At 39.8% G+C, this 19,546-nt stretch overlaps 1 protein-coding gene across 7 annotated transcripts in view; it reads left to right on the top strand.

The window, feature by feature from the left end:
* Positions 1-19,546, top strand: part of CELF2 (CUGBP Elav-like family member 2) — a 599,463-nt gene that overhangs the window by 21,796 nt on the left and 558,121 nt on the right. The window contains exon 1 of one of the 7 annotated variants that reach the window (XM_062210927.1): positions 3,442-3,448. The exons of the other annotated variants lie outside the window; for them this stretch is intronic. The gene's annotated coding sequence lies outside the window, so the exon portion shown is untranslated. Of the gene's footprint in view, positions 1-3,441; positions 3,449-19,546 lie in introns of those variants that run through there. 7 annotated transcript variants of the gene reach the window in all.

Genomic DNA, 19,546 nt, shown 5'->3' with positions numbered 1-19,546 from the left:
TGACAAGAGCCTAGGGTGATTACTGACGCCATAAACAAGAGTGTCAATTTGTTAAGTCAACAACAGGAGTCACTGTGCACTTACTCCTCATGTAGGATCTCTGTCCTTAATGTGTTGTACAATGTGATTTAATGCTATAACTAGTACTTAAACAGTACTTTACACTTTGTGTTTCTGTGGGGTGCAAACTGTTGAAAGCTTTACTTAATATATGCTAAATTGATCTTCTGTATATAAAGATAATTGAAAATGAATCTTGATGTGAATGGAATGGAAGAGGGAGCGGCAGTTGGGAGGGTTGTGGGTGGGAGGGAAGTTATGGGGGGAAGCCATTGTAATCCATAAACTGTACTTTGTAAATTTATGTTTATTAAATAAAAGTTAAAAAATAAAAAAAAAGATGGAATATGCCAAAATATATTACTCCCACCCTTCTTTTAAAAAGAAACCTGGAGTCGGAATAGAAAATTAGGAGCCTAATGGTTGAATTTGCATGACATCAACAATTCATACAGTTGACTTGAAACTGGACGTGGCAGGTTCTGGATGGTAACAAACATGGCAGGCAGTGGAGGACAAGAGAATGAAGGGATTGATGCTCCCCATGCCTTCAGTTTTGGACAAGGATGACACTGTGTCTCTACCAAGCTGACTTAGGGCTGCATTTTGGGCATTTGTGCTGTAGGTGGTATTCTGATTTGTTCCTGAAGACTAATGTGCAGTGAGTGAACTTCAGACAGAGCAGACCCCAGTCCAGACCATCTGAGTTTCTTACCAGTATGACCTTGGAAAAGTACTGAGTCCCTGTGGTAGCCTCCCTTGCAGGGTTGCTCTTAGGCTGCCAGGTAATCTTGATAAAACCCAGGCCCATAGTATTCACCCATTCTCTCACTAAAGAAAGTAGTGTTGCTTTTAGTATCATTTGTACATAAAACCCATCCAAATGGAACTTGCTCTGTTTTCTGTGGTAAGGGTGTGATGCTTCAGGTGATACATTAGCAGCTAGACTAACCGGGGACCAGAGGCACCCAGATTCGGCTTGTTGTGATCAGGGCACTAACCTGAATGTCGACCCTTCACCTCCCTGACTTCTGTATTCTCATGGAATGGGCGTAATACCTATACTATGTACTTCTCAAGGTTGTTGGTATTCAAAAGAAGACCTTGAAACATATGTAAAATTACCCTTGCTTTCATTTTCATTAATGCTTTATTAAAAAAAAAACCACACATTAAAGGAGGTTATGAGATACTTAGGTTTATCAAAAAAAAAAAAAAAAAAAAAAGGAAATTGAGTTCGCCAAGGTCAGAAACAGTGCCTTTAGGTAACCCTGTTTATGGAGAAAGAGTGGATTCAGCCTGGCTCAATAGCTAGAAACCGAGTGTTAGCATGAGTTCAGCATGAAACTGCTTTTGCTAATGTTGCTGATGCCAGTTCCTAACAGCCAAATCCAATAGCCTAATTTTTTTTTTTTGGACAGGCAGAGTTAGACAGTGAGAGAGAGAGAGACAGAAAGGCCTTCCTTCTGTTGGTTCACCCCCCCCCCCCCCAATGGCTGCTATGGCCTGCATGCTGCGCCGATCTGAAGCCAGGAGCCAGGTGCTTCTTCCTGGTCTCCCATGTGGGTGCAGAGCCCAAGCACTTGGGCCATCCTCCACTGCCTTCCTGGGCCACAGCAGAGAGCTGGACTGGAAGAGGAGCAACCGGGACAGAATCCGGCGCCCCGACCGGGACTAGAACCCGGGGTGCCGGCGCCTCAGGCGGAGGATTAGCCTAGTGAGCTGCAGCGCTGGCCAGTAGCCTAATTTTAATCCTATTGTACTTGAACTCTTTGAAGCATTGACATTGTTGATTCACGCTTTTCTTTTAGAGAAGCTTTCTCTCTTGGCTTGCTGGAGACTGCTCCCCAGGTTCTCTTCTGTGATCACGATGTTTTCACCTCCTTGGCTGGCTTCTTCTCCACATTTTTAGGGCTTTAACTTTGATCTTCTTTTCCTTCACATCCAGGTTGACAAATAGCCCTCTAGAAGAACTGAACAGAACTTTCAGAATTGTTTTGTTTTGCTGATAGGATGTTTCCTTTTAATCTGAGTTTGCGTGTCTTAGAGCACAGTATGCACCCTCCAGTTCACGCCCACTCCTACTTGTCTCATACTTCACCATTTCACAGTGTCCCTTAGTGTACTTTATCTGGGTAATTCTTGCAGGCATTTGAGTTTGCAATACCTTTTCTGTGCCCACCTCCTTGATACTGCCAAGTTTCAAGTACACATGGATGAGGACTCCCAGTTTCACCTTCTCTCTTAAAAGTGTACTTGTCCCTCTATGTACATGGGTTCTGTAGCTAGGGGTTACACATCCATAGATTCGGCCATTCAAGAATATAAAATATTTTTTTAAATTGGGTCTTTTAAAAATATTTACAGACTTTTTCTTGTTATTCCCTAAATAATATAAACAACTATGATGTCAAGTACGTGGGAGGATGTAGGTAGATTATATGCAAATATGTCATTTCATATAATGGACTTCAGCATATACATATTTGATATCCTCCAGGGTCCTGGACACAATACGCTCTGAAGAAACTGAGGGATGACTCTATTTTGTATATCCCATTGCCTACCTGGGTATTCTGTAGGGATCTAAAGAAAAATGTGTGTAGTTTGTCCCACACTGAATCCATCGAGGTCCAACTCTCCACAGTGCCCAACTCTGAGTAGTTATTTTCTTCATCCCCCTGTTTGTCCACATTGGAAGCTGTGGCCTTATTCATTTAGTTTGTCTTTTTTCATTGGGTATCAAGTATGTGTCAGGTTTTGTGTTAGAGAGGAAGAGAGTTCAATGGTGAGCATAAACAGACATGGCCCCTGCTTCGTGGAATTTACTGCCTAGTTGGAGAAAGAAACATTAAATTAGATAACAGAAATAAAAAGAAGATCTCACGTATGCTAAGGCTAGATAGAGAGGTAGACAGGGAGAATTATAAACAGCTGACTGACCTAGTTAGTGAAGTCAGGAAGGGTGCTCTTGAGGAATAGTTACTTAAGCTGAGACCAGAATACAATATGGTAGTTAATTAGCACAGAGAATGAAAGAATATTGAGGCCCATTCAAAGCTGGGTTGAGGAGTTTGTTCTCTCATCCTTAGAGCAATGGAGAAGCCATTCCTATGTTGAAACAAAAAGTGCCACAAAGTGATTTGCATTTCCAGAAGTTCATTCTGACAATGGTGAAGAGGATGCATTTGGGGGGGATGGGAGTAAATGTGGGAATAGCATGTGGGAGACTATTGAAAATGTCCAGGCCAGAGATGATGGTTGATGGAGCTGGGACAATAGGAGTGGGAATGGGGAGAAGTGAGCAGATTCAAATGATATTGAGAAAGTAAAACCTAAGGATTTGGAGTGGTATTAGGCATGGGATGAAGGAAGGGAAAGTGTTAAGGATGACTCCTAGGCCTCTGGTAGGTTAGGGGTGGTATGGAAGAGATTGGATCCTGAGGTAGCACTAACATGCCTAAGAAGGTATCTCAAGCTCTCAATTGAGTGCCTACTCTGTCAACCCAAGGAATTGTCTGGAGAACTGTGTATCTGACTCATTTGTGTAGAGAAGGTCATATGGTGATAAGAGATATGTATGTGACTTGAAAAAGGAGCTGAGCCATTGATGATGGACATGGAAAGTAAGGAGGACAAAGGACTGAGGTTGAAAAACATGCCAGTCGAAAACGATTTAGCTCCTGTCCTTCACCACATGTATTTAATTGCCCTTAAATTCTTTCCCTTTCTCCTTGGAAGCACCTCCTAGGTTAAGATGCTTCTGGTCTTCCTGCTCCTGCCTTAATGGAGGCCTCTGTGGTTACTTTCAAAGGCACTGACAAACTCGAACAGGGCCTCCTGCCAGTGTCCTTCCCAACTCCAGTGCTTCCCACAGTTGCCGCTGCCATTATCTTCCTAAAAGCATATCCTTATCAAGAACTGCTGGGACTTCTGGTTACCAACAGAATGAAATGAGAGTTTTCAGCTGGCACACAAAAAAACTGCATCAGCCTGGTCTTCCCTTTGTGCTCTCTTTATATATAGAAAGGTTAGGGTGTGTGTGTGTGTGTGTATATATATATATATGTACATATATACACACATATATATTTTTTCGATTTTATTTATTTATTTATTTGAGAGGTAGAGTTACAGAGAGAGGTAGAGACAGAGAGAGGCCTTCCATCCGCTGGTTCACTCCCCAGATGGCTGCAATGGCCACAGCTGGGCCGATCCAAAGCCAGGAGCCAGGAGCTTCTTCCAGGTATCCCATATGGGTGCAGGGGCCCAAGCAGTTAGGTCATCTTCCACTGCTTTCCCAGACCATAAACAGAGAGCTGGATTGGAAGAGGAGCAGTCAGACACAAACCAGCACCCATATGGGATGCCAGTGCCTCAAGTCTACTGCGATGCCACAGCGCTGGCCCCGTTTTTGGTGCTATGTTGCACTTCTTATGAGAGTACCTCAATTGGTGAATGAAAGATAGAACTAAAAAAAATTGGGGACAGGCATTTAGTCTAGTGGTTAAAACACCAGTGAAGATTCCCACAAAGCATATTAGAATAACTGGGTTCCATATCCACCTCTAGCTCCTGGCTCCAGCTTCTTGCTAATGCACATATTCAGAGGTAGCAGATAACAGCTTGAGTACTTGAGTTCCTCCATCCCCATGGGAGACCAGGATTGATTACTCAGCCTGTGGCTCTGGTCCCTGCTGTTTGTTATGGCATTTGGGGAGTGAACACATAGATAGGATGAGAGCTGTCTTTCTGTTCCTCTATCACTATTCCACTAACACCACCCCTGTCTCTGTCTCCTTCTGCATCTCAAATAGATGAAAAAAAAATTTAAGTAAGTTTATTTTGGTACAAAATTTTTCAAAACCTGGGGCTGGCTCTGTGGCATGGTGGGTTAAGCTGCCGCCTACAGCACCAACAAGTCCCTTGCACCCATGTGGGAGACCCAGAGGAAGCTCCAGGCTCCTGGCTTCAGCCTGGCCCAGCCCCAGCAAGCTGTTGAGGCCATTAGGGGAGTGAACCAGCAGATGGAACAGATAGAAGATTCTCCCTCTCCTCTGTAACTCTGCCTTTCAAATAAATAATTTTTAAAACTCCATGCAGTTTTTTTCATAATATATATTTTCCATGACTTTTCAGAATACACTTCTACACCAGGATTTCAAATCTTTTGCACTATAACTGAACTTTTCATTCCATTTTCCACGAACTTTTTGAAGCCCACTTGTATTTATGGGCTCCTGGCAAATCCCACACTGCGGTAGATAAGTTATTCAATAGCCTGTGTGTCTTCCTTAGCTGTGCTTCAATGAGCCTCCTCTTGTGGGAACTGGATTTTGCCGCCTTTGCATCTCCAAAGTTTGGAAGGGCAGTTGGCATACAGGGGCCATGCAGTGATGTGAACAGAGCTGCTGTCTGATCTTGGCAGGCTTTTGCCTTCCTTTCCCTTGGTACAAGTGTTGATTCCAGGTATTTGCCTCCTGCCTACTTCAGAGGCACATTTTACTCAAAGGGTAGGGTTCTCCTTAGGTCAAGAAGAGGAGTTATGGATACAATGCTTAGAAGAAATAATAGTAGGACGTATGTGATCATGTATTTTTACGTGACTAGTCAAAGCTGCTTTGCTGGTTTAGGCAAGATGATATTATTTAGTCTCAAAATAAAATGCCCTCAAAACCTCTTTGGATTAAATTCCACAGGTTAATTCTATGTGTTCAGTGAGAAAAAATTTAAACTTTAATTCGAAGAACCTCAAGGGAAAAGATACCTTTCAAGCAACTGTTTATGTGTGCTTATATGTAGACCTGCTTTGCTATTTAACTGTTTTCCCCAATGTAGGTTCTTTGTCTACTGTCTTTTCTTTTGTCCAAAAGAGCAAGAGAGCGAGAGGGGGAGAGACAGAGTGCATGTTTAAACACATTTTAAAATTTAGTCATTCAGACTAAACAATATTGGATAATTTACTTATTAAAGATTTTTATTGTTATCTTGATTGGAAAACACATGGCTGACTTCTAATAGCTTACCCAGAATGCACTCAAAACACTCTACTTAGGAAGAACGTTTGTGTGCAATTTTAGGATTTTTCACCTGGGAGGTGGTATAAAATGCAGATAAATCCAATCTGGAAATTTTAGAAATTATTTACTTATTAACAGCCTAGATATATGTGGGCTCTTGAGAATAGAGTATCTTCTTGTCAAGGAGCAAAAAACCTCTTGGAAACGACTTATGTAATTCAGTTCTTCTGAAGTCTCCTTGGAAAAAAAATAATAGAATGCCGTGTTTGTGTGTGTGTGTGTGTGTGTGTGTGAGAGAGAGAGAGAGAGAGAGAGAGAGAGAGAGAGAAACTTAGGAGGGAGGGAGAAATAGATATGGCCTATCTAGACCTCCCTCTGGTTGAAGGTAAATATATGGTGTATCTGAAGTTGAATATTGTACATTATTAAATAAAATTTACTATCTGAACACGTACTCTACATTTACAGAACTTTCCAGCACAGTGCTGTGTTATGAGTGGGAAAGAATAAAGAACAGAGCACTTTCAGGAATAGAAATTCGGATCTGGGGGAAGTAGGAAGGGGTGTCATGATTTAATCTCATGCAATGAACTTTGAGGTGTAAGGAGACCCTCTTATCTGCACATAATGCTTTTAAAACCATAAGCAAAAGAAATGAGTTAAAATTTTGTTATCTGAGCTGTGTGTGTGTTTTCCTACAAACAATGAAACAAGAGTGACTGAGTTACATTAAGTACACATAAAAAAAAATATTGAGGACTGACACCATAGTGCAGCAGGTTAAAGCCTGGCCTGCAGGACCAGCATCCCATATGGATGCCAGTTCAAGTCCCGGCTGCTCCACTTCTGATCCAGCTCCCTACTAATGTGCCTGGGAAAGCAGCAGAGGATGGCCCAAGTGCTAGAGCCCCATCCACCCACATGGGAGACCCAGATGAAGCTCCTGGCTCCTGGCTTTAGATCAGCCCAACCCCAGCCATTGAGGCCATGTGGAGAGTAACAGGCAGAGTTACAGAGAGGCAGAGGCAGAGAGCGAGCAAGCGAGCAAGAGAGAGAGAGCGCTTCCATCAGCTGGTTCACTCCCCACATGGTCACAATGGCTGGGGCTGAGCCGATCTGGAGCCAGAAGCTTCTTCCAGGTCCCCTGAGTGGGTGCAGGGGTCCAAGCCCTTGAGTCATCTTCTACTGCTTTTGCAGGCCATATCAGAGAACTGGATTGGAAGTGGAGCAGCCTGGAGTAGTATTGGCACCCATATGGTACCCACTACACCACAGCACAGGCCGCATGTTAACAATTTTATTCGTGCAAAAATACTAAACTAAATGTGGTGGAAATAATAATATTATTGTGTATGCTTGTTTAGGAACCTTTGACATATTAACAATAAGTACACTAAGCAAAGGAAAAAATGTATTTTTTTCATGGCTGATACAGTTGAATCTCATAACAACTAAGAGATAAAAGTTCATTTTCCATTATGATGCCATTTGGAATTTGTTCCTATCATACAAATAATTTTAATTTTTAAAGTTTAAGAGTAGGAAGTCTGGTATATTAATGTCTATGGAACATTTTTATGGAAACACTTTGTTTTCTCATCTTGATAATGAGCTGTGTTAAATGGGTCAGCCACACTGCAGAATGAGATTCATAGTGTGTGATATTATTTATCTGTGTATTTAGCCAGCAAAGACAGAATTTCCTAGAATTTTCCCTGTGCCACATGTCACAGAATTTCTCACCTGTCAGTTTTACATACCAAAACTCCCCAAATTCAAGCATATATCTGTAAAATCTTTAACCAAAACTCTGATGGGAGAATGAAACTGGAGGTATTTGAAGTTCCTATCAAACCCATCATGCAGTGCTCATCTCAAATATTCCCATTTCTTAGCCCCACATGGCGCTCAGATAATAATTATGCATAGGCTCCAACTGCAGCATTAACACGATGAATGTGGAGCCACACTTTTACTAAGAATGCAGTGTAAACCCACTTAAAGTGACTACTTTCTTAAGCAATGTCAGAAGTATTTAGTCTCTGTTTCTGAACAGACTGTGAGCGAACTACAGCCAGAGGAGGTCAGCTCAGATATGTGCCTGCACGTTCAAGCTGCCAAAAAAACATAAGAAAATGTTTAGAACAATGAGTTGTAAGTTGAAGGTTTTAGCTCTCATGGAAAATTAACTCTCCAGCACTCACTCACAGCTCTTCTAGCCCCTGATTAAGAAGGAAAATCAGAGATAGAGCAAGAAACTGGCTGCCTAATGGAAATTCTTCATCAGGCAGTGACCTTTGTTGCTCGTGGTATGTCCTCTCTGCTTCGGGCATACTGTTTTAATAAGCATTTGTAATTTCAGTCTGCACATGCATCGTGCTCTATTCCAAGGACACTTGGATACTCTTTTGAGCTGTTTCACAATTGAAAATTGGCCTTTATTTGGAGATGGCTCTAGTAGGATCATTAGCTCCAACTTCCCTGGTGTTATACTGTATTATTTGAATGGGTTTTTTTTGGGGGAAAGAAGCCAATATTTTAAGTGTCCAATGGTGATAGTAAGATTTCTGTCTTCTCATAAAATTTCATAATGATAAAGTTAATATTTGCACATGTGTTTCAATATACCTGGCATTTTGGCTTTATAGGGTGATGTCTTTTATGAATATGTCAGCTATCTTAATACCTAGAGTGTGGGTGTCCTTCTCCACAAAGTACTGTGGCAGCAAAGTACACTGAGGACTGTAGGCTCTACCCCTGCCTGGTTAGAAGGCTCGAGGAGCTTACTTGCTCAGTCCAGGCCTCAGTGTCCTTTTCTGTAAAATGGTAAAATTAAGCCAGACCATTTCTCAGATCTGAAGCTCTGATTATATGATGTGTGTAGATCCTTCTTATACAATGTCTTCAGAGGTAGATTATTCAGGCATAGATTTTTTTAAGAATAACAGTCTTAGCTACATCTGCACACTGTGTGCCAGGAACTACAGCAAGAACTTCAAGTTCAGTCTCTAATACCAATCCTTGCACAAGCACACTATGAACAGAGTCAGACTCAGGGGCTGTGTAGGTACATAGATGCCAAGGTAATCAAATCATAAAAAGTTTTGTTTCTAATATATCAGAATCTCTCATTAACTTTATGTTAAATCAACTTTTTTCTACTTTGAGTACATTGCATGCAGATTTTTAAATATTTAACAATAATGATTAGATGGGGAAACGGGATCATTAGTTTTTCCAGGGTATCCGTTTATCTTGATCTGGCCCTTCTTAAGGGAGATTATTTTTCATTACCTTTAACAGATGAGGAAAGTGAGAAATGTGGAAGTTATGTAACCTGACCAGTTACTCATCCCGTTGTGACCAAAGGGGCTTCAAAGTCATAGCTTCTAGGAAATGTGATTCTCTATTTCTTGAGTTGTGAGATTTGTCGAATAAAAACACAGGATATCCAATGATATTTGAATTTCAGGTAAGCAATGAATAATTATTTAATGGAATTATGTCTCAAATATTTCATAGGCCAGGCTCACACGAAAATATTACTTATCATTCACCTGAAATTCAAATTTAGCTGGCCATTCTGTATTTATATCTGGTAGTCCTGTCCATGACAGAACCTTGATCTGCATGCTTTCTAGGATGCACTGGGGATAAGCAGGAGAGGCCATATCTCTAAGAAGTGTGAAATTCAGGTGATGAAATTAGAACAATAAATGTAATGCAAATGGAATTATCCATAAGAACATCTGAGTGGCCATGGGAAAATAAATATGTCTTGCTCTGGGGGCACTGAGTTTTGCCTTTGGGGTCCAGAATTTGACATGTGGTTGGTACCAGTGCAGTTTATGCAAAGTAATGAAGAAAAGCAGAATTAGAGAATTTCAGTGTTGGGCAGTAGGCAGCCTTTGGAATCCAAAGACTCAAATTCCTTGTCTAATGGACAAAGATATAAACTATGCACAAACTCAAAGTTGATTGGGACTAAATATAGTGACCTAGCTCCTTTCCCATGGTGTTCCAAGGATTGAAGAATGAAAGACTATTCAGATGGATAGGATCAATGAAGTAGGACTAATTGGCTTCCTGGAAATTTTATCATGATCAAGTTGTTTTGGTAGGTAGCTAAGTAGATAATTTTATCTACTATGCTGAGATCACATGTGTTGTGATGCAGCAGGTTTAGGCCACTGCCTGTGATGCTAGTGTGCTATATTAGTGCCAGTTCAAGTCCCAGCTGCTCCACTTCCTATCTGGCTTCCTACTAATGAACCTAGGTGGGCAGTTGAGGGTGACCCAGGTGCTTGGGCCTCTGCCACCTATATGGGAGACTTGGATGGAGTTCTAGGCTTCTGCCTTTAGCATGATTCAGCCCCAGCCATTGTGGCCATTTGGGAAGTGAACCTGTTGATGAAAGATTTCTCTGTCTCTCTGTCTCATCCTCATTGTTTGTTACTCTGCCTATCAAATAAGTAAATAAACTCTTTAAAACATTTTTAAGGGGCCAGTGCTGTGGCGCAGTGGGTTAATGCCCTGGCCTGAAGCGCCAGCATCCCATATGGGCACCGGTTTGAGACCTGGCTGCTCCACTTCCATCCAGCTCTCTGCTATGGCCTCAGAAAGCAGTAGAAGATGGCCCAAGTCCTTGGGCCCCTGCATCAGCAAGACCTGGAAGAAGCTCCTGGCTCCTGGCTTTGGATTGGCACAGCTCCAGCCCTTGCAGCCATCTGGGGAGTGAACCATCAGATGGAAGACCTCTCTCTCTCTCTCTCTCTCTCTCTGTGTAACTCTGACTTTCAAATAAATAAATAATCTTTAAAAACTGTCCTTTTAAATTTTTTAAAGATTTATTTATTTATTTGAAAACATTACACAGAGAGAGAAGGAGAGGCAGAGGTGGGGGTTGTCTTACATCTCCTGGTTCACTCCCCAATTTGCCACAACCACAATGGCCAGAGCTGCATCACTCCGAAGCCGGGAGCCAAGAGCTTCTTCTGGTCTCCCACGTGAGTGCAGGGGCCCAAGGACTTGGGCCAAATTCTACTGCTTCCCCAGGCCATAATAGAGAGCTGGAGAGCTGGATTGGAAGTGGAGCAGCCAGGATTCAAACCGGCACCTTTATGGGATGCAGGCACTGCAAGCGGCAGCTTTACACACTACACCACAGCACAGGGCCCTAAAAACATTTTATATTCACATGGACACATAACACTGTCTACCCAAGAAGCTAAACATCGACATAATTGGATACTCAGGAATTTATTTCTTTCTTCTCCCATTTTATTAAATCTCTAAGCATTGAATTGTTTTGTTATTAACACTAACCTGTCAATCATGTCTCCTTCTGAGGATAGGTAGAGAAAAAAAGAAAAGTTGTAACATGTAAATCATTCATCTTTACAATTGGAGAACAAACCACTCTGGAAAAGTATCAAGGGAGAAAAAAATGTTTGAAAGAAATAGCTAGAGAGAGTTTATCCATACATTTTAGTAATATACTTCTGACTCTAGCTACCGAGGATGATCAAGGTTACACTGTTCATGTCGATCCCTCCTTCAGACATGGAAAATATCCATGTTTCCTCACGTGTCACAGTGGATTGGGATTTGTGCTTGTAATTCATAGTTACTTCTTAACACACTTATTGAAAGTACTCATGTGTCAGATCTGGCATTAGTTTCATTTCTCTGTATGTAGATGTTAGAAAAAACTGTGTGTATATGAATATATGTGTGTGTTTCCCTACTAAAGATAAAACAGTGAACACAAAGGATGCAAATCGTGGGTGAGTTAAATATCTTGCTTTTCACTGGTGTAAACATCTCTCCAGAGAAGATTGAAACATCTTCTTGTTTTCCCTGATCCGCAACAACTGAGCACCAAAGGGGAAACCTGTTGAAGTGAAATGGACACTATAAGAAACAATGACCTGATCAGCTCTTGTCCTGACTCTAGATGTACAATGTAATACTTTATCCTTTTTAGTATTTGTTGTTGTTGTGGTGGTGGTGGTTGTTCTAGTGCTAGTGGTTGAACTCTGTAATTAACACAAAATTATTCTTAGGTGTTTAAATTTTAACTGAAAAGTGATCCCTGTTAAATTTCAGAGTGGAAAAAGAGAGGGAGGAGATGTACAATTTGGGACATGCTCAATCAGACTTGCCCCAAATGATGGAGTCAGAAATGTGCCAGGGGATTTCAATACAATCCCATCAAGATGGCATGTACCAATGCCATCTCACTAGTCCAAGTGATCAATTTCAGTTCACAATCGATGGCTCTGATAGGTCTAAGAATCAAAGGGATCACACAAACAAGACAAGTGTCTGCTAATACTAACTGATAGAATCAAAGGGATCACACAAACAAGACAAGTGTCTGCTAATACTAACTGATAGAATCAAAAAGGGAGAGAAAGATCCAACATGGGAAGTGGGATACACAGCAGACTCATAGAATGGCAGATGTCCTAAACAACACTCTGGCCTCAGAATCAGCCCTTAAGGCATTCGGATCTGGCTGAAGAGCCCATGAGAGTATTGTAGGCATGGAAAGCCAAGATACCATGGAAAAGAAAAAAAAAAAGAAGAAGACCTAAATGAAAGATCTCTGTTAGTGAGATCCCAGTGGAAAGAACGGGGCCATCAAAGAAGGAGGTACCTTTCTCTGAAGGAGGAGAGAACTTCCACTTTGACTATGACCCTATTGGAATAAGATCAAAGTCAGCGAACTCTAAAGGCTTCCATAAACCTGGCAACTCATAACTAGAGCCTAGGGAGATTACTGACACCATGAACAGGAGTGTCAAATTGTTAAGACAGCAACAGAAGTCACTGTGTACTTACATCCCATGTGGGATCTGTCCTTAATGTGTTGTCTAATGTGCAGTGATGCTATAACTAGTATTGAAACAGTATTTTTACACTTTGTGTTTCTGTGTGGGTACAAACGGATGAGATCTTTACTAATTATATACTGAATTGATCTTCTGTATATAAAGATAATTGGAAATAAAAAAAAACCTGGTGTTAAATTGGAAATGGCATAGAAAATTAATTAATTAAAAAATATTATGTAGGATCTCTGTCTTTAATGTGCTGTACACTGTTATTTAATGCTATAACTAGTACTCCAACAGTATTTTTTTTCACTTTGTGTTGCTATATGGGGGCAAACTGGTGAAATCGTTACCTAATATATACTAAACTGATCTTCTGTATATAAAGAGAATTGAAAATGAATCATGATGTGATTGGAAGGGGAGAGGGAGCGGGAAAGGGGAGGGTTGTGGGTGGGAGGGAAGTTTTGGGAGGGGGAAGCCATTGTAACCCATAAGCTGTACTTTGGAAATTTATATTCATTAAATAAAATTTTAATTTTAAAAAAAAGAAACATCTTCTTGAAAGATAAAACTAATTTGGATTAAGAAAATGCAAATCAAATCACATGAAACCACCTCACATCCATCACAGTAGCTAGTATCGAACCCACAGAAAATAAGTGTTGGTGAGGATGTAGAAAAATTGGAGTCCTTGGGCCGGCACCGTGGCTCACTTAGTTAATCTTCTGCCTGCAGTGCCAGCTTCACATATGGGCTCTGGGTTCTAGTCCCAGTCGCTCCTCTTCCAGTCCAGCTCTCTGTTGTGGCCCAGGAGGGCAGTGGAGGATGTCCCAAGTGCTTGGGCCCTTGCACCCACATGGGAGACCAGGAAGAAGCACCTGGCTCCAGGCTTCGGATCGGCGCAGCGCCAGCCATGGAAAAGTATCATTTAGGGAGTGAACCAACAGAAGGAAGACCTTTCTCTCTGTCTCTCTCTCTCTCACTGTCTAACTCTGTCAAATTAAAAAAAAAGAAAAAAAAAAGAAAGAAAGAAAGAAAGAAAAATTGGAGCCCTTGTGTGTTAGGGGTGAGAATGTAAAGCAGTGCAGTTGTGGAAAACAAAATGGCAGTTTCTCTGGGCCAGCGCCGCAGCTCACTAGGCTAATCCTCCACCTGCGGCACCAGCACCCCGGGGTTCTAGTCCAGTTGGATTCTGTCCCGGTTGCTCCTCTTCCAGTCCAGCTCTCTGCTGTGGCCCAGGAGTGCAGTGGAGAATGGCCCAGGTCCTTGGGCCCTGCACCTGCATGGGAGACCAGGAGGAGGCACCTGGCTCCTGGCTTTGGATCGGCGCAGCACGCCGGCCATAGCACACTGGCCGTAGCGGTCACTTGGGGGGTGAACCAATGGAAAAAGGAAGACCTTTCTCTTTGTCTCTGCCTCTCTCTCACTGTCTAACTCTACCTGTCAAAAAAAAAAAATGACAATGGCAGTTTCTCAAAAAATTAAAAATAGAATTACCATGTGATCCCACAATTTCACTTCTGAATGAATAAACCCAAAAAAATTAAAAACAAAGTTCCAAAGACATGTATGTAGAGTTGTATTCATAGCAGCATTATTAAAAATAGCCATATGTTGAAAGCTACTCAAATGTCTCTCAACAAATAACTAGATAAAATGTGTTCACTACATGCCATGAATATTATTCAGCATGAAAAAGAGAGGAAATTCTGACTGGGATAATATGGATGATACTTATAGACATTAAAATAAGAGTGAAATAAACCAGCCACAAAAATACAAATGCTGCATGATTTAATTTTTATGGAGTATCTAGCATGTTTAAATTATTAGAGCTACAAGGTGTGATGGTGGCATCCAGGAGCTGGGGTTGCAGGGGAGCAGAGAATGGGGTATTACTATTAAATGGGTATAGAATTTCAGTTTCACAAGGTGAAAAGAACTATGGAGATTGGTTGTACAGCGATGTGAATACTTTTAATGCTACTGAACTGTATACTTAATATAGTTAAAGTGGCAAATTTTACTTAATGTAATGTATATTTTACTATATTATAGGTAGATTGAAACAACTGTTTTGGTCATTTGCTCACTTATTAAAGCAGTATTTACATTCCATAAAATGTACTAGACAACAATGTCTAGGGCTAAGACTGATATTAGGAAATACTTTAGTAGGCACTAAAAATATTCAGGGGATGGAATGAATGAATAACTGATGGATGAATGAACACATGATCTCACTGGAAGTCACACTGAGCATGCTAAGTGATAGCTCATTGTCGTGAAGAGATGTAATGACATTTGCCACGTATTTGCACATATTTGCTTTCCACCACTGTGCACTGAAACACACAGTAAAAGGTAGCATCGCTGCCAAGAAGTTCTTTAGAATAGGGTATGCAAATGAAAAAACGAAATTTTAATGTAGATTTGTAAGTTACAAAACCCATAAAATGATCTCCTGTATTGGGGTTAATTATTATCAATCTCATCTTCTTACATTTGTTACCCTATCAATGTTAATATGAACTGATATTTGTCTGGAATATTGACTTGGAAACTTGTCCTTGCTGTCCTCTTCTGGGCCATTTTTGATGCAAGGTAAAAGAAGCAAGCAAACAAAGAATGCTATGATATATAAAAACAGTCATAATTATTGGCTTGTAAAAAACAGAACTGTTTAAAACTGCTCTTGATTATAAGTCAATCTCTAAACCAAGAGTCAAAAAAACCTGCATTTTTATCCCAATCTAATTATTCAGAAACTGTAGATCTTTACTAGATTTGTTGCCTTCTCTCTGAGACTCATTTCAAAGTCTATAATGTATTTAAACTTCTGGAGAAGATTCTTTTCACACATGACTTTCTATGAATTTTGATAAATTCTACTCGATTTATGTGCAAGACACATACATACATAGTTTTTTTAAATCCTTAATTATTTAATGGAATTTGTTCTTAAATATATTTCGTCCTTGCCAGAAGTTATTCCAAGGAAGTTACTTGAACAGACTTGTAGGCACAGCAGGCTTTGTGGTGCAAGATGCAAGGATTTCTTTTGGGTGAATTTTTACTGAAAACTTTGAATATGTATATATACCTCTAGGCCTCAGGGAAACCAACATCCCCAGAAACAAGGATCAGTATTGAGATGTTGGCTGATGTGGACACAGTAGCCCTGCTGGAGCTGTGCAGGGACTCCCAGCCTTGCACATGCTAGATTCTGTGTTGTCTGCTGCTCATGATCTAATGGAGCCACTCAGCATTCTGAGCAGATGGATAATCTTTATTACTAATGTAATATCACTTGTAACATACAACTTCTAAAACCCAAACAGGAACAACCTGTTGGCTAAGTTCTGTCCGTTTCCCCCAATGCTGTGTCTTTGATCCTTTCTCATGTTTACTTCTTTGCCTGTCTAGTATCAGAATGAAAATTTTATTCAATTATAGTCAGTTGTGGGCCAGGATATGGCAATTTCTGTTGAGAAGTTTTATAGAATTCCTTTCTTCAAAATGCCTGGATGGTGTACAGTAATAGAAGTTTCCCCACTTGGATACAGAAAAGCAATTGTTTAGACAGGCTGTGAAAAGATTTTCAAAGGGCAATATAAATTGTGGGCTATTAAACGCCATGGATTAAAAAAAAAAAGACCAACAGGAGGATATTGTAGAATTACAGTAATAATACAAACAGTATTTATAGCGGATTGTTGGGATCTGGGTTGCAATGTAATCATAGCTATTTTATGCCAAGAGTCTTTGTTTCAATGCTAGTTTATTTCTTAAAGCTTAAAAAAATGTAACATAGTTCATATAATATCTCACCCCATAATGAAGCCAAGATTGACTCCTCATTTTATGTTATTCTTCCTTGGTCCTTAAAGGATGTTTTTTTTTTTTTAAAAAATTAACAGCTTACTATTCACTTTTCTTTTTACAGAACTTCCCACTCCTTACGCCCAGTGGGAAAGACTAAGTGAGGAAAGAAAATGAAACAACTGTAGGAGAGAAGTTAGTCAAAAACAAGCCCTCTTAAACTCTAGGGGCTTTTTTTTTTCCTTTCACATTGAGAGCATTCTTATAAAGAAAATAAGAGATTTATAATTCCCATAATTTGGCAAGAAGAAGCACACAACCACATACTTCCTGTGTGTTAGTCATTTTTGGTTGCCTAGCTACAAAACACAAATATATTGCAAAACTATTTTTTATTTCAATTGTACACATCTGTCAATGAATCTATTCCCCTTTTTCTTTTTAATATGCTAAAAACAATTGATGTCACCGTATCAAATTCCAAATTTCTGATTATTCCAGTCTTGGTTAACTCTATATTTGATCTTCCAACTAGTTTATATGTTAAGCTTATCTGAGGCTAAATGAGAGAAAATTGCCTAAAGTAACCCCAAAAGTGCTGGAAATGTGTAGCAGTGCTATCCTAGAACATTCCCTCCCCACCCTCAGCCCCAAAGCCTGTAGAGACAGAAAGGAATGCTATTATATTCTGAGATGAATTAAATTCCCAATTGCAAATTTCAAGTATGTTAGCATTATTCTACAACAAATGGCTCCAGTGTTGACTTCTGAGGGTGTAAGACATATTCTGAGACACTTGAATAAGATTCCAGATTCCCTGGTGTTTACCTCCTCAGGGTTACAAAGGGCAGCAAAGGCACTTGGAACAGGGTGCCTGGACCCTTTTCTGTACTCCCTACATCACGCAATTGGCAGTTGTGTGTGATGTGTGTCAGCTTCTTGTGAAGACCCTTGGCCAGAAGAGGTGATTCAATAAATCCTAAACAAAGGTGTTGAAAAGAAGGCTGCGAGTGTACTAAAAAGCTCAGAGCTCTTGGACTTGCCTCATCCATGGAGCAGGCATAGGAGACAATTTTTTTCATTCAACTATGCTCACAGAAGTGCATTTGGGACCTTTGACGTGGTACTCAAAGCCTGACCTCCACCTAGGCAATCTGTCCCATGTCAGTGTCCCCCTGAGGGACAATGTTCCCCTGAGGGAAACTAATATAATGCTTGGCACGTGGTAGGGATTTAATAAATGCTTAGTGAACAATTTGGGGAACTTTAATGTTTTCAGCATAGAATTCTAGAGCTTCTCACAGATAAATTGGAATGATCCCTGGTGCTCTTTTGAGGGCACAGACATTTTTCTCCATAACTATTCCAGTTCATAAATACATCTTTAAAAAAAAAAAAGTGGGGCTGGCATTGTGGTGGAGACCAATAGTATCATGCAACACAAGAATTATTTTCAAAAGGTAGAAAAGAGTCCCAGTCTCTGCATTTCATATGGGACCTCCATTCTTGACAGATGCCACTCTAATAGTAGAACAGAGGAGAACATTCCTTTCTAGGAGTGACTATAGCTTTCTGGTAGGTGTGCAGATGCATCCATTTAATAAAACTTGGACAGTTACTCAGTTGACTAAATGGTCAATGATTAAAAATGGAAGACCCTTCCTATTTTTAAGATTTTTTTTTAGAGTCCTTGGTAATAGTCTCAAAGTTCTTTATCTCCTCCCCAACACTTTGTTTTGAAAGGGAAAATACTTGAATAAACAATCTATAAAATATTCTACTAAAATTTGAGGGTAGAGTAGACAAAACTAACTAAAAACAATAAAGAATGAGATGCCTCAGTTACAAAAAAGAAAAGTTCTATTGCATAGTTGGTGACTATCTATAGCAATAATGTATCATACTTATATTTTTAAAGCTATAATAAAGGATTTTGAATGATAAATATTTGAGAAGATATATTTACCCTCATTTGAACATTACACAGTGTGCAGCCATATCGAAACATCACATGTCATTCCAAAAAAAGGCATAATTTTCAGGTTTCAATTAGAAACAAGCAGCAATTATTTTAAACTAATTTTTTCAGATATATGGAAATCTCCCTTGGACATCGTTTTAAATTTCTCCATTCCATATGTAATGACTAACAATTTTTGAATGTTTTGAGACTCCTCCACACACAGAAGGATATGTGTATTATATATTAAAATAGAGATCATGAAAGGCCTGTAGGATACTTATATATATTTAGGATATTTATATATTTATACATGCTATATCTATTATTTAATGTGAATTCTGTGAAGAAAACTACTTGAACAAAGACAAAAAGTGAAGTCACTATACTCTTCATACTTTTTTTCCTTGTTGTCTATAAGAAATTTACTTATTTTTTAGAAATTAAAATACTGGCATTGTCCAGGAAATTTTATCGGATTTGTTTCTAATTGTTTTATGGTTGAACTGCTGAAGTATCTTCACAGAAACATTTTGACTGGCATTAATAGTTTATGTCCCCACATTTATATTAAAAAATCCACACTCACATGAAAATGGAAAAATTACCAGTACTTGATTTCTGTCCTCTATTTTTCTAATCACAACCATATACTTGGGTTAATTTTGACCCCGTGGAACAAAATTATCTAACTTTCAGTACTACCAAAAACAGGAAGAGAAGCAAAAAAAAAAAAAAAAAAAACAAAACACTTAAGAATGAAATGATCATGGAGTCTTAAGCATGTTCTCCACATACATGACCTATTATCTGAATGGCTTTCAGAATAATTGTTGCATGCT

This window comes from Lepus europaeus, chromosome 14 (assembly GCF_033115175.1).
Source record: "Lepus europaeus isolate LE1 chromosome 14, mLepTim1.pri, whole genome shotgun sequence".
Lineage (NCBI taxonomy): Eukaryota > Metazoa > Chordata > Mammalia > Lagomorpha > Leporidae > Lepus > Lepus europaeus.
Note: the sequence above shows the minus strand (reverse complement) of the source record. Positions and strands in the feature narration are given on the sequence as shown.